The sequence below is a fragment of the Lytechinus pictus genome, chromosome 5, assembly GCF_037042905.1.
Source record: "Lytechinus pictus isolate F3 Inbred chromosome 5, Lp3.0, whole genome shotgun sequence".
Lineage (NCBI taxonomy): Eukaryota > Metazoa > Echinodermata > Echinoidea > Temnopleuroida > Toxopneustidae > Lytechinus > Lytechinus pictus.
Window position 1 is genome coordinate 7,837,653 of NC_087249.1, and position 7,217 is coordinate 7,844,869.

At 34.0% G+C, this 7,217-nt stretch overlaps 1 long non-coding RNA gene across 1 annotated transcript; it reads left to right on the forward strand.

The window, feature by feature from the left end:
• The first annotated feature begins 1,660 nt into the window (after positions 1-1,660).
• LOC129283408 (uncharacterized) lies at positions 1,661-5,209 on the forward strand. Its single transcript, XR_010293608.1, has 3 exons — positions 1,661-1,848; positions 2,919-3,202; positions 3,590-5,209. It is a non-coding gene; the product is annotated as an uncharacterized LOC129283408 (long non-coding RNA).
• Positions 5,210-7,217: the final 2,008 nt, after the last annotated feature.

A 7,217-nucleotide genomic window follows, 5' to 3' on the forward strand; every position in this document is an offset into this window, starting at 1 on the left:
ACTTAGCTCAGGTATAACTTAAGAAATATTATTAATTATAAAATCAAATATGTTTCTGTTCTTAAGTAGATCAAAACCAACAACAAAAAAATAAAATGTGAACACTCTCTTATCTATGAATTTAGAATAACAAAAAAAAACATGTGTTAACTTATGTTCGAAGCCTCCTAAACAGAATTTTTATGTTATCAGCGAATTCTGAAAAAAATTGAATTGATATTCATAAAATTTCTACCTGAGGCCAGTCTATACAACATAACATATGATTATAATACAAATTTAACCTACAAATTTTGGACTGAAGTAACAAAAAAATAAAAACAAGTGATTTGACTGTTTCGGAGGCTTCAAGTGTTTCGGAGGCTTCAATTGTTAACGGAAAGTTAGTATCATCTCTTATTTTCAAACAGCAAGGAATATCTCTGCTATTTATTGACAGGTGAACTAGGTGTCCATATACTACATTGTGATGTATTGATTGGACAAGTTCCTTCGTTCATATTTATATGGGCAGTCTGTAAAGTTTGTTTCGGAGGCTTCAAAACAGTTAACGGAAAATTAACCTTGATCAGTTAGGCTTTGAAAAAATTGTAAAAAGAAGTGTGATCCAAGATATTTTGTTTTTATTTGGAAGTTTATACTTCAAATGTTGCATAAAGGTCCTAGGGAGCAGAATTTTATTTTTTGAAAACCAATGCTCGGAATACAAAGTTTGTTAGCTATTGTTAACGGAAAATGAAGCCTCCGAAACAACAAATTGGACCACCCCGTTCTCAGAAATAAAGAAGCAGTCACACTAAAAACCTATCTGGTATTTTTCATTGAACATCTAACTTCACATTCTGCATAACAAAAGTAATCATCAACATTCCAGAAATAAGAAAGGGCATTCCAAAAAAAGTCTATGTATTTTATGTACACAAAAAAGGTGCAACTTAGGGTACTTATGTGCCTGCCAAAATTAAACGAAGTAATGAGTGAAGATGTCTATGCTACCCGAGGTAGCACTCATTGAGGTTACTCATATGCCAAAGAATCTTTAAATTATGTGGCTTTATGAGACTGCTACAGATAAAAACATTGAAATTTCAGAGTTACACCATATATTGTGAAAATGACCATATATATTTGTCTACTGGTCACTAGCTTTTTTTAAAGGCTTGTTGATCTCCAATTAATCCTGACATTTTGTTGAATATTTATTTAAAAGAGAGAAAGAAAACATTGTCAGTCTGATGAATGCCGGGGGGGGGGGGTAGAAAAAAAGGTTTAATGAGACTTTGATGAAGATTCATGAAAATATGTTATTCGAAAATCACTCGCAAGCAATAACCTCTATTTGTGTAAACAAAGTTCCATAAAATTAGTGCCTTGCCTTCTTTATTAAAGCCAATTGAAAGTGATTCAGTTAATCAGTTTTCATAGAAGCATCTCTAAGACGTGCGTGGTTTGATCAATGATGATGATCAGCAACAATTGGCAGGTTTTTCTTCTTCACTTTTACAAGTAGGTAAATAGAAAAGCTACTCATGTCAATTAGAATTTTTATCCTATCTTTTTTTAAGGATTTCTGTATAATCTTTCACATTCTGTTCCTCATTTTAAACACTTTTGAATTAAATGAAATTCAAAGAGTAAATTGCCCATTCATGGTGACTCTTCAACACAATCTTTCAACTTCCATGCAGATTCAGCAACACATAGAAAGACCACAGCATGGATTAAGAGACAGGAAGAATCCATTTGAATACTACGAGGATGAACCTCTCAGAGTGGGGTACCAACAGAGAGAACCACACATTGCCTGTCATGTTACAGGTTTTGACAGGACTTTCTTTTATGTCATTGGTGAGTTTTCATGTGCAAACTATAAAGCAGAGGGTAATGGGGGGGGGGGGTCAAATTATGTTCTATGAAAGTGATTTTCCAGGCCAAAAATGATGAGATTTTGATAAAGAACAATTCGACTAGCAAAAACCATCAATATTGGATGGAGAATTATGAATTGATTCAGTTTTAAAGTTTTACATAACTTGGGGGAAACAGTTCTGTGTATCTCATATGCAATATTCATATTCCCACTTGTTCTCTAGTGATCTGAAATTATAATCATTAATTTTTTCCTCCAGGAATGTAAAAATGGGGTTGACTGCTGATTATATATTTAAGATAGTTATTGCGAGTTCAGAATAATGTAAGGATCAAGGATTGGAAGTATCTAGTCATGAAAATTAAGTTTTATGTTTTGCTTAGCATGCAGATTTTCCATTGAGTAATTGTCGCCAGAGCAAATATCATGGAACCCTTGTACATTCATGTGTGGAAAATGTGTGGATGTGACATCATCAGGCTATTTCTTGCATATTCATGAAAACATGCACATGTTTTACAGAAATAATTAATGCAAAACCTAATATTCATTATTAATCATCCAAATTGTACGATTTTTGTTTCTGCTTTCAGCCAGGAGTACTAGTAACCCCTTACATGGGAGGGGGAGTGTTGGGGGTATTTCACAGAAAGGTTTTTGTCGGAATGAAACACGTAACCCTTTGGGTTGGAAATAGGTGGGGATTTTATTTTTCTCTCATTTTTTACAATGTAGCAACATTTTTTAATACAAATATGTCATATTCAAGTGGGAAATTATCATGAAGGATGATTTATAACCACTCAAAAAGAAATATTGGTATGTCATTTCAGCTAGAGAGATATTCTCCATTTTGCATGGATTGTTATTGCAGTAGAGTTTTTTTTTTAATGAATCAAAGAAAAATCTCTTTAAGCAGTTCCAGTGCATCATAAACATCAGGTCATAACAGAAGCACAATGTTTGCAAACGTAAATGGTAAAGTATCAATTGGCTTTCATATCAATAAACCAATTACATAACATCACTTATCATTCGATAACTAAAGGTACCTTTTAGAAGATGCAAGCAGACAAAGCAACTATATCACAGTCATCCGTGTGCAGAATCATCAAAGATTTTTCTGAGGCAATAGCAAGGAGTAACAGTGAATAAAGTTTCCAATGACGAGAAATTCAAACCACCCAGCGACAATTTGATGATTGCTACAGGTTTCCAAGAGTCATAGGTGCTATCGATTGGGGCCAATCCAGGCCATGTCTACATCAGGAGTCCTGATGGGGAACAAGCCCTGTACTTAGCAGGAAGAACAGGTCTTCTGTAAATGTATAGGTTGGTATACTCACTCAGTTTTCAATGTGATATTCTCTGTATTCAACACCTACTAGAGGTATGTGATAATGAAGAAAAAATATATTGGCCCCCTACTACATGTCTTTTACTGTCTTTTATCAAGTTTCAATGTTGTTGGTCAAATTTTTTTCTAATTTTATACTCTTAATATGTGAAATAAGACAATTTCAAAGATTTCACTGAAGAAAAAAAATATAGATAATCTGCTAACTTTCCTATTGCAGGAGAAATGAAAAATAGAAAAAATGCATTTTGCTTATTCAGGTAAAGGATGTATTAATTGCTTGATCAACGAAGATATATTTCCAGAAAGAATACCGAAGAGCAAATTTTCTAATATTCATTTTGTTTTGATCCTTATTGCAGGTATCCGTTGCTCCTCTCTTTGATGAATTCCTGCCTGCATTCTGTTGTCAATAGAAAAGGACGGTGTGCTACGGGTATTAAGCATTCCATTGGATTATCTGTGCATGAAAGTGGACACTTGTGATAAAAATATGGTAGCTTGGTTGATAGGATGTATTCATGCATTCCGATTTATCATTAGTGATCAAATGACCATCTTGCTTCTTAAATCCCAAAATCACAACATTTTTCTTGTTTGACAAAAGGTTTGGGACGTGAATTCCAGGATATAAATGACACACATGATGGGCTAATGTATAAGCAGGGACACGAGAGGTATAAGCAACATTTTTTTCGTTTAATTAAGTTTGGCATGAGATGGACTTGGTCTTTCTTATGATTCAGGTATATTTTATACCAATTTCGTTTTAATCAACAATCAATGTTTGAAGCCTCATGATTTCAATTTCAAAACCTCTTTGTTAACTAAACAGTCATTTTTCTTAGCATATGCAGCTTCTTAATTTATCAAATTTAAATTATAAAATATCATTTTTGCTGAACATCCTTTTTTTCAACCTATTTTTATAGGGCCTAAGATACATTTCTGTAGTAAGCACTATAAATACATTGCAAGCTATTATCATTTGTTTGATATTACTATTTTATAGAATCATCCTTTAATTTCTTTCAGAAATATATTTGACAAATTACTTGTGATATTCATGCTTTAGCTGTAGAGTTTAAAATCTTCATAAAAATTTTTTTAATCCATTGTTTATCTATTTTCATTCAGAGTTTCTGATGCATTGTTAAGAAAACGTAAACAGTCTATTCAATCTTCGTATCATTATGTAAAGAATTTCAATCTACCTTAAAAAGTAATGCACTAAATAAACTGCTCTGTCTACTACACATGTACATATAAGTTTTGATTTTAAAGGTCAAGTCCTCCCCAGAAAAAATTTGATTTGAATTAATAGAAAAAAATCAACAGAGCATAATGCTGAAAATTTCATCAAAATCGGTTGTAAAATAGGAATGTTATGACATTTTTAGATTTGGCTTATTTTTCACAACACAGTTATATGCACAGATCAGTGACATGCAAATGAGACAGTCAATGACGTCCTTCACTATTTCTTTTGTTTTTGTTGCTTGAATTGTACAACATTTCATTTTTTACAGATTTGACATTGAGGGCCAACTTGATTAAACCAAAATTATAGTATTAAAATAATGCAAATCCCACATGTTCGGGGAGGGGGGGGGGGGGACTAATCTTGGTTTCACATGACAATGAAGAGAAAATTTGAATAATTCATCTAGTAGAATAAAAAGAAATAGTTTGCATGCCTACTGGGATGTACATATAAGTGTGTGGTCAAGCAAAACTTTAAAAATGTCATAACTTAATATCTTTACATCAGATTTTGATGAAATTTTCAGTGTTACGCTTGTTGGGTTTTTCTCTTTTTAATTAAAATCAACTTTGTGGGGGTGGACTTGTCCTTTTATATCGTTTTCAAGTAATTGTGTCGGGAGAAAACAAAAATGAAATTCTTTTATCAATTCTGTCCATATGCTGCATGGTTCATCGTTCTTGCAGGAGGCAAAAAATAAATTTATATAAGAAAGACTTATTTTATTTACTCTCAGATAAAAATTGTGCTCAGGAGAGATTAAGGTTATGTGTAAGGCAGGGTGGTGGTAATGGTATGTTGGTTAAGGTTGTTTATGAAGAAAGTCAAGTGATTGCTTGCTTGTGCAGGAGGATATACTTTAAGAAACTTGTTGTAGGGTATAATGCAAAATTATTTATAATAGAATTTAATTGAGAGAAAAGTATTGCACGTTAAGATGCACAATAATGTACATGTGATGGAAGCAAATGAGAAATGAAAGGAGTAAAGGTAGCTACATGTGTCAATGAGAGAATGGCCAGTGGTGTTATAGCATAAATCTTTGTTTAAAAGTTATTTTATTTTAGGAAATTTAGTCCCTTCAGTTTGAAAGTATAGAGGGCGGACCATGGACCACTGACCATGGAAAAAAGTCCCCCCCCAAAAAAAAAATATATATATATTACCAAGAAAAGAAAGAAAGGTGAAACACATTATTTTCTGAATATTATGTCAAATCTATCACAAAATTGGATATTTGATATTAAAATTTTGAATATTTTTCCTTGCTCGCAAGTTTTTATTTTACCTGATATGCCATATTTAGCCCACTGATATTTCCCCAATTTCAAATATATTATTATGATTGGGTGGAATACCCTTTACACTTATCCAGGATTGATAAGTCTTTATTTTTCTGATAAGGAAATGGTGTTTCCTTTAAGGAAAAAAATACTGCAAGCATGGTGAATAGCTTGACCCCCCTCCAAAGCAAACTTGAGTATATAGGTTAAGGTTGGGAATAATGCAATTGCAAGAGTGACCAGTGAGTGTGGAGGAGCTACTAATGAGTATCTCAGCTCCTTTTAGAGATGTTGGTAGAACTGACGTATAGAATAGGGAGGGGGGGCTTGGGGCTCTTGCCCCCCAAAAAAAAAAAAAAAAAAAAAAAAAAAAATCTAACACAAACTAGGATTTTAATGTCAATTAAAAAAAATTTTGCTCGCTTAATTTTTTTTTTAAATCAATTTATCGAGATACACCATATAAAAAGACAAGAATAAATAAATGAATTGAAAATATTACTTCGAATGGGAAAGTCAATTCTGAGGGAAAGGAAAAGGGGCACGCTGCGCTTGTGGACGCGAGATCAGATCAAGGTCATGTCGCTTCGCCCCACGCGACGCTGGCCCCACCATTTACCAAGTACATAACCCAAACAAAGATTCAATTCCATATTTCCATTTTCTATCAAAGCTAGCCCCGGGCAAAGTTCCACCGGACTACGATAAGGTAGGTAGGATTATACAATCAGATTGGTTATGATTTAATTCAACAAATGTGCACTTGATCTAGATGTAATTGGCGTGTAACGTTAGATTTATTTTTCCGTAGATCTAAGTAACTTCCTCAGGCCTAAAACGCAGTTACGGCACGCTATTATAGGCCTAGATCCACGTCTAACTGCACTGTAATACGATGGCGATCGATCTGGACTTCATACTAGTATTAGACCAAAAAGGCAAAAAAAAACAAAAAAAACTTTGGTCTCTGTCATTGTTCCGCTGGACTCCGTTGCCTCCACTAACCAATTGAGAAATAAGGAATTGAAAAAAAATGTGTAAAACCCCATCGAAAAAGCCGGCTGCTGCAGCTGTCTAAAAAAGGTTAAAACTTCTTCACGTTGCAGTGCACCTATCGCACGGTACCGTACATTGACGGAGTTTGAACTTCTCGATATGGTACGATGCTGCAGGCGCAGTCGAGCTAGCTCGCACGCAGGCAGCGCTAACGTTAGTCCGAACCTAAGTTGGTAAATATTAACAAATAAGTAATGACAATGTTCGTTGTCAACACCTCATTGCTAAGAAATTCAAGTTCATGCTGCTGATACATGATTTTGGGGTTGAGTTCTGCTTCCTAACTCATGTGATACAATGGCGACATTTCATATGGCCCTAGCAGACGAAACTCTCAAATACGGCACTGAGCATGCTCAGTACTGCTTTATTACACTGAGCATGCTC